At 43.5% G+C, this 6,835-nt stretch overlaps 12 non-coding genes and 1 pseudogene across 12 annotated transcripts; all 13 read left to right on the top strand.

The window, feature by feature from the left end:
• Positions 1–365: 365 nt before the first annotated feature.
• On the top strand, positions 366–483 carry LOC129116325 (5S ribosomal RNA; annotated as a pseudogene).
• A 377-nt stretch (positions 484–860) lies between these two features.
• Positions 861–979, top strand: LOC129116324 (5S ribosomal RNA). Its single transcript, XR_008533495.1, has one exon. It is a non-coding gene; the product is annotated as a 5S ribosomal RNA (ribosomal RNA).
• A 380-nt stretch (positions 980–1,359) lies between these two features.
• Positions 1,360–1,478, top strand: LOC129116323 (5S ribosomal RNA). Its single transcript, XR_008533494.1, has one exon. It is a non-coding gene; the product is annotated as a 5S ribosomal RNA (ribosomal RNA).
• A 380-nt stretch (positions 1,479–1,858) lies between these two features.
• LOC129116321 (5S ribosomal RNA) lies at positions 1,859–1,977 on the top strand. The gene has a single exon (XR_008533493.1). It is a non-coding gene; the product is annotated as a 5S ribosomal RNA (ribosomal RNA).
• Positions 1,978–2,357: 380 nt separating this feature from the next.
• On the top strand, positions 2,358–2,476 carry LOC129116320 (5S ribosomal RNA). The gene has a single exon (XR_008533492.1). It is a non-coding gene; the product is annotated as a 5S ribosomal RNA (ribosomal RNA).
• A 381-nt stretch (positions 2,477–2,857) lies between these two features.
• On the top strand, positions 2,858–2,976 carry LOC129116319 (5S ribosomal RNA). Its single transcript, XR_008533491.1, has one exon. It is a non-coding gene; the product is annotated as a 5S ribosomal RNA (ribosomal RNA).
• A 380-nt stretch (positions 2,977–3,356) lies between these two features.
• LOC129116318 (5S ribosomal RNA) lies at positions 3,357–3,475 on the top strand. Its single transcript, XR_008533490.1, has one exon. It is a non-coding gene; the product is annotated as a 5S ribosomal RNA (ribosomal RNA).
• A 380-nt stretch (positions 3,476–3,855) lies between these two features.
• Positions 3,856–3,974, top strand: LOC129116317 (5S ribosomal RNA). Its single transcript, XR_008533489.1, has one exon. It is a non-coding gene; the product is annotated as a 5S ribosomal RNA (ribosomal RNA).
• Positions 3,975–4,354: 380 nt separating this feature from the next.
• LOC129116329 (5S ribosomal RNA) lies at positions 4,355–4,473 on the top strand. The gene has a single exon (XR_008533499.1). It is a non-coding gene; the product is annotated as a 5S ribosomal RNA (ribosomal RNA).
• Positions 4,474–4,852: 379 nt separating this feature from the next.
• LOC129116328 (5S ribosomal RNA) lies at positions 4,853–4,971 on the top strand. Its single transcript, XR_008533498.1, has one exon. It is a non-coding gene; the product is annotated as a 5S ribosomal RNA (ribosomal RNA).
• A 380-nt stretch (positions 4,972–5,351) lies between these two features.
• LOC129116327 (5S ribosomal RNA) lies at positions 5,352–5,470 on the top strand. Its single transcript, XR_008533497.1, has one exon. It is a non-coding gene; the product is annotated as a 5S ribosomal RNA (ribosomal RNA).
• A 380-nt stretch (positions 5,471–5,850) lies between these two features.
• LOC129116326 (5S ribosomal RNA) lies at positions 5,851–5,969 on the top strand. The gene has a single exon (XR_008533496.1). It is a non-coding gene; the product is annotated as a 5S ribosomal RNA (ribosomal RNA).
• Positions 5,970–6,349: 380 nt separating this feature from the next.
• On the top strand, positions 6,350–6,468 carry LOC129116316 (5S ribosomal RNA). The gene has a single exon (XR_008533488.1). It is a non-coding gene; the product is annotated as a 5S ribosomal RNA (ribosomal RNA).
• Positions 6,469–6,835: the final 367 nt, after the last annotated feature.

Below are 6,835 nucleotides of genomic sequence, written 5' to 3'. Positions count from 1 at the left end.
CTTTACAAAAGCAGAGGGCGCTGCTGCTTTTTCAGTGGACACCGACAGGGTGGGAAGGAAATAGCTAGATCATGACTTGCCGGTATAGAAATGACACAAATCCAGTTAAATGATGGCTTTCATCATTCCTAAGCTCATCGATCATTTTCTTTTCAATTTTATGCTAACGTATTCTACATTTCAACAGTAAATATTAATCTTTTTACTGCACTACATTTGTGATCCTTATAGCCACTTTGTACATTCTGATTTGACATTTAAAAGCTGTGAGTGTGTCTGGCAATCTGCAGGCGCTCCCTGTATAGACGAAAGAGCAAAGCGTGGTGATATAGTATCTTTAAAAGGCCCTTGGTAGGCGAATATTTGCTTACGTCATACCACCCTGAACACGCCCCGATCTGCCTGATCTCGGAAGCTAAGCAGGGTCGGGCCTGGTCAGTACTTGGATGGGAGACCGCCTGGGAATACCAGGTGCTGCAAGCTTTTTCACTCCTCTTACAAAAGCAGAGGGCGCTGCTGCTTTTTCAGTGGACACCGACAGGGTGGGAAGGAAATAGCTAGATCATGACTTGCCGGTATAGAAATGACACAAATCCAGTTAAATGATGGCTTTCATCATTCCTAAGCTCATCGATCATTTTCTTTTCAATTTTATGCTAACGTATCTTACATTTCAACAGTAATTATTAATCTTTTACTGCACTACATTTGTGATCCTTATAGCCACTTTGTACATTCTGATTTGACATTTAAAAGCTGTGAGTGTGTCTGGCAAATCTGCAGGTGCTCCCTGTATAGACGAAAGAGCAAAGCGTGGTGATATAGTATCTTTGTGAGGCCCTTTGGTAGGCGCAATATTTGCTTACGGCCATACCACCCTGAACACGCCCGATCTCGTCTGATCTCGGAAGCTAAGCAGGGTCGGGCCTGGTCAGTACTTGGATGGGAGACCGCCTGGGAATACCAGGTGCTGTAAGCTTTTTTCACTCCTCTTTACAAAAAGCAGAGGGCGCTGCTGCTTTTTCAGTGGACACCGACAGGGTGGGAAGGAAATAGCTAGATCATGACTTGCCGGTATAGAAATGACACAAATCCAGTTAAATGATGGCTTTCATCATTCCTAAGCTCATCGATCATTTTCTTTTCAATTTTATGCTAACGTATTCTACATTTCAACAGTAAATATTAATCTTTTTACTGCACTACATTTGTGATCCTTATAGCCACTTTGTACATTCTGATTTGACATTTAAAAGCTGTGAGTGTGTCTGGCAATCTGCAGGCGCTCCCTGTATAGACGAAAGAGCAAAGCGTGGTGATATAGTATCTTTAAAAGGCCCTTTGGTAGGCGCAATATTTGCTTACGGCCATACCACCCTGAACACGCCCGATCTCGTCTGATCTCGGAAGCTAAGCAGGGTCGGGCCTGGTCAGTACTTGGATGGGAGACCGCCTGGGAATACCAGGTGCTGTAAGCTTTTTTCACTCCTCTTTACAAAAAGCAGAGGGCGCTGCTGCTTTTTCAGTGGACACCGACAGGGTGGGAAGGAAATAGCTAGATCATGACTTGCCGGTATAGAAATGACACAAATCCAGTTAAATGATGGCTTTCATCATTCCTAAGCTCATCGATCATTTTCTTTTCAATTTTATGCTAACGTATTCTACATTTCAACAGTAAATATTAATCTTTTTACTGCACTACATTTGTGATCCTTATAGCCACTTTGTACATTCTGATTTGACATTTAAAAGCTGTGAGTGTGTCTGGCAATCTGCAGGCGCTCCCTGTATAGACGAAAGAGCAAAGCGTGGTGATATAGTATCTTTAAAAGGCCCTTTGGTAGGCGCAATATTTGCTTACGGCCATACCACCCTGAACACGCCCGATCTCGTCTGATCTCGGAAGCTAAGCAGGGTCGGGCCTGGTCAGTACTTGGATGGGAGACCGCCTGGGAATACCAGGTGCTGTAAGCTTTTTTCACTCCTCTTTACAAAAAGCAGAGGGCGCTGCTGCTTTTTCAGTGGACACCGACAGGGTGGGAAGGAAATAGCTAGATCATGACTTGCCGGTATAGAAATGACACAAATCCAGTTAAATGATGGCTTTCATCATTCCTAAGCTCATCGATCATTTTCTTTTCAATTTTATGCTAACGTATTCTACATTTCAACAGTAAATATTAATCTTTTTACTGCACTACATTTGTGATCCTTATAGCCACTTTGTACATTCTGATTTGACATTTAAAAGCTGTGAGTGTGTCTGGCAATCTGCAGGCGCTCCCTGTATAGACGAAAGAGCAAAGCGTGGTGATATAGTATCTTTAAAAGGCCCTTTGGTAGGCGCAATATTTGCTTACGGCCATACCACCCTGAACACGCCCGATCTCGTCTGATCTCGGAAGCTAAGCAGGGTCGGGCCTGGTCAGTACTTGGATGGGAGACCGCCTGGGAATACCAGGTGCTGTAAGCTTTTTTCACTCCTCTTTACAAAAAGCAGAGGGCGCTGCTGCTTTTTCAGTGGACACCGACAGGGTGGGAAGGAAATAGCTAGATCATGACTTGCCGGTATAGAAATGACACAAATCCAGTTAAATGATGGCTTTCATCATTCCTAAGCTCATCGATCATTTTCTTTTTCAATTTTATGCTAACGTATTCTACATTTCAACAGTAAATATTAATCTTTTTACTGCACTACATTTGTGATCCTTATAGCCACTTTGTACATTCTGATTTGACATTTAAAAGCTGTGAGTGTGTCTGGCAATCTGCAGGCGCTCCCTGTATAGACGAAAGAGCAAAGCGTGGTGATATAGTATCTTTAAAAGGCCCTTTGGTAGGCGCAATATTTGCTTACGGCCATACCACCCTGAACACGCCCGATCTCGTCTGATCTCGGAAGCTAAGCAGGGTCGGGCCTGGTCAGTACTTGGATGGGAGACCGCCTGGGAATACCAGGTGCTGTAAGCTTTTTTCACTCCTCTTTACAAAAAGCAGAGGGCGCTGCTGCTTTTTCAGTGGACACCGACAGGGTGGGAAGGAAATAGCTAGATCATGACTTGCCGGTATAGAAATGACACAAATCCAGTTAAATGATGGCTTTCATCATTCCTAAGCTCATCGATCATTTTCTTTTCAATTTTATGCTAACGTATTCTACATTTCAACAGTAAATATTAATCTTTTTACTGCACTACATTTGTGATCCTTATAGCCACTTTGTACATTCTGATTTGACATTTAAAAGCTGTGAGTGTGTCTGGCAATCTGCAGGCGCTCCCTGTATAGACGAAAGAGCAAAGCGTGGTGATATAGTATCTTTAAAAGGCCCTTTGGTAGGCGCAATATTTGCTTACGGCCATACCACCCTGAACACGCCCGATCTCGTCTGATCTCGGAAGCTAAGCAGGGTCGGGCCTGGTCAGTACTTGGATGGGAGACCGCCTGGGAATACCAGGTGCTGTAAGCTTTTTTCACTCCTCTTTACAAAAAGCAGAGGGCGCTGCTGCTTTTTCAGTGGACACCGACAGGGTGGGAAGGAAATAGCTAGATCATGACTTGCCGGTATAGAAATGACACAAATCCAGTTAAATGATGGCTTTCATCATTCCTAAGCTCATCGATCATTTTCTTTTCAATTTTATGCTAACGTATTCTACATTTCAACAGTAAATATTAATCTTTTTACTGCACTACATTTGTGATCCTTATAGCCACTTTGTACATTCTGATTTGACATTTAAAAGCTGTGAGTGTGTCTGGCAATCTGCAGGCGCTCCCTGTATAGACGAAAGAGCAAAGCGTGGTGATATAGTATCTTTAAAAGGCCCTTTGGTAGGCGCAATATTTGCTTACGGCCATACCACCCTGAACACGCCCGATCTCGTCTGATCTCGGAAGCTAAGCAGGGTCGGGCCTGGTCAGTACTTGGATGGGAGACCGCCTGGGAATACCAGGTGCTGTAAGCTTTTTTCACTCCTCTTTACAAAAAGCAGAGGGCGCTGCTGCTTTTTCAGTGGACACCGACAGGGTGGGAAGGAAATAGCTAGATCATGACTTGCCGGTATAGAAATGACACAAATCCAGTTAAATGATGGCTTTCATCATTCCTAAGCTCATCGATCATTTTCTTTTCAATTTTATGCTAACGTATTCTACATTTCAACAGTAAATATTAATCTTTTTACTGCACTACATTTGTGATCCTTATAGCCACTTTGTACATTCTGATTTGACATTTAAAAGCTGTGAGTGTGTCTGGCAATCTGCAGGCGCTCCCTGTATAGACGAAAGAGCAAAGCGTGGTGATATAGTATCTTTAAAAGGCCCTTTGGTAGGCGCAATATTTGCTTACGGCCATACCACCCTGAACACGCCCGATCTCGTCTGATCTCGGAAGCTAAGCAGGGTCGGGCCTGGTCAGTACTTGGATGGGAGACCGCCTGGGAATACCAGGTGCTGTAAGCTTTTTTCACTCCTCTTTACAAAAGCAGAGGGCGCTGCTGCTTTTTCAGTGGACACCGACAGGGTGGGAAGGAAATAGCTAGATCATGACTTGCCGGTATAGAAATGACACAAATCCAGTTAAATGATGGCTTTCATCATTCCTAAGCTCATCGATCATTTTCTTTTCAATTTTATGCTAACGTATTCTACATTTCAACAGTAAATATTAATCTTTTTACTGCACTACATTTGTGATCCTTATAGCCACTTTGTACATTCTGATTTGACATTTAAAAGCTGTGAGTGTGTCTGGCAATCTGCAGGCGCTCCCTGTATAGACGAAAGAGCAAAGCGTGGTGATATAGTATCTTTAAAAGGCCCTTTGGTAGGCGCAATATTTGCTTACGGCCATACCACCCTGAACACGCCCGATCTCGTCTGATCTCGGAAGCTAAGCAGGGTCGGGCCTGGTCAGTACTTGGATGGGAGACCGCCTGGGAATACCAGGTGCTGTAAGCTTTTTTCACTCCTCTTTACAAAAAGCAGAGGGCGCTGCTGCTTTTTCAGTGGACACCGACAGGGTGGGAAGGAAATAGCTAGATCATGACTTGCCGGTATAGAAATGACACAAATCCAGTTAAATGATGGCTTTCATCATTCCTAAGCTCATCGATCATTTTCTTTTCAATTTTATGCTAACGTATTCTACATTTCAACAGTAAATATTAATCTTTTTACTGCACTACATTTGTGATCCTTATAGCCACTTTGTACATTCTGATTTGACATTTAAAAGCTGTGAGTGTGTCTGGCAATCTGCAGGCGCTCCCTGTATAGACGAAAGAGCAAAGCGTGGTGATATAGTATCTTTAAAAGGCCCTTTGGTAGGCGCAATATTTGCTTACGGCCATACCACCCTGAACACGCCCGATCTCGTCTGATCTCGGAAGCTAAGCAGGGTCGGGCCTGGTCAGTACTTGGATGGGAGACCGCCTGGGAATACCAGGTGCTGTAAGCTTTTTTCACTCCTCTTTACAAAAAGCAGAGGGCGCTGCTGCTTTTTCAGTGGACACCGACAGGGTGGGAAGGAAATAGCTAGATCATGACTTGCCGGTATAGAAATGACACAAATCCAGTTAAATGATGGCTTTCATCATTCCTAAGCTCATCGATCATTTTCTTTTCAATTTTATGCTAACGTATTCTACATTTCAACAGTAAATATTAATCTTTTTACTGCACTACATTTGTGATCCTTATAGCCACTTTGTACATTCTGATTTGACATTTAAAAGCTGTGAGTGTGTCTGGCAATCTGCAGGCGCTCCCTGTATAGACGAAAGAGCAAAGCGTGGTGATATAGTATCTTTAAAAGGCCCTTTGGTAGGCGCAATATTTGCTTACGGCCATACCACCCTGAACACGCCCGATCTCGTCTGATCTCGGAAGCTAAGCAGGGTCGGGCCTGGTCAGTACTTGGATGGGAGACCGCCTGGGAATACCAGGTGCTGTAAGCTTTTTTCACTCCTCTTTACAAAAAGCAGAGGGCGCTGCTGCTTTTTCAGTGGACACCGACAGGGTGGGAAGGAAATAGCTAGATCATGACTTGCCGGTATAGAAATGACACAAATCCAGTTAAATGATGGCTTTCATCATTCCTAAGCTCATCGATCATTTTCTTTTCAATTTTATGCTAACGTATTCTACATTTCAACAGTAAATATTAATCTTTTTACTGCACTACATTTGTGATCCTTATAGCCACTTTGTACATTCTGATTTGACATTTAAAAGCTGTGAGTGTGTCTGGCAATCTGCAGGCGCTCCCTGTATAGACGAAAGAGCAAAGCGTGGTGATATAGTATCTTTAAAAGGCCCTTTGGTAGGCGCAATATTTGCTTACGGCCATACCACCCTGAACACGCCCGATCTCGTCTGATCTCGGAAGCTAAGCAGGGTCGGGCCTGGTCAGTACTTGGATGGGAGACCGCCTGGGAATACCAGGTGCTGTAAGCTTTTTTCACTCCTCTTTACAAAAAGCAGAGGGCGCTGCTGCTTTTTCAGTGGACACCGACAGGGTGGGAAGGAAATAGCTAGATCATGACTTGCCGGTATAGAAATGACACAAATCCAGTTAAATGATGGCTTTCATCATTCCTAAGCTCATCGATCATTTTCTTTTCAATTTTATGCTAACGTATTCTACATTTCAACAGTAAATATTAATCTTTTTACTGCACTACATTTGTGATCCTTATAGCCACTTTGTACATTCTGATTTGACATTTAAAAGCTGTGAGTGTGTCTGGCAAATCTGCAGGCGCTCCCTGTATAGACGAAAGAGCAAAGCGTGGTGATATAGTATCTTTAAAAGGCCCTTGGT

The sequence above is a fragment of the Anoplopoma fimbria genome, unplaced genomic scaffold, assembly GCF_027596085.1.
Source record: "Anoplopoma fimbria isolate UVic2021 breed Golden Eagle Sablefish unplaced genomic scaffold, Afim_UVic_2022 Un_contig_8278_pilon_pilon, whole genome shotgun sequence".
Taxonomy (NCBI): Eukaryota; Metazoa; Chordata; class Actinopteri; order Perciformes; family Anoplopomatidae; genus Anoplopoma; species Anoplopoma fimbria.
This window is presented reverse-complemented; position numbering and strand designations above follow the sequence as displayed.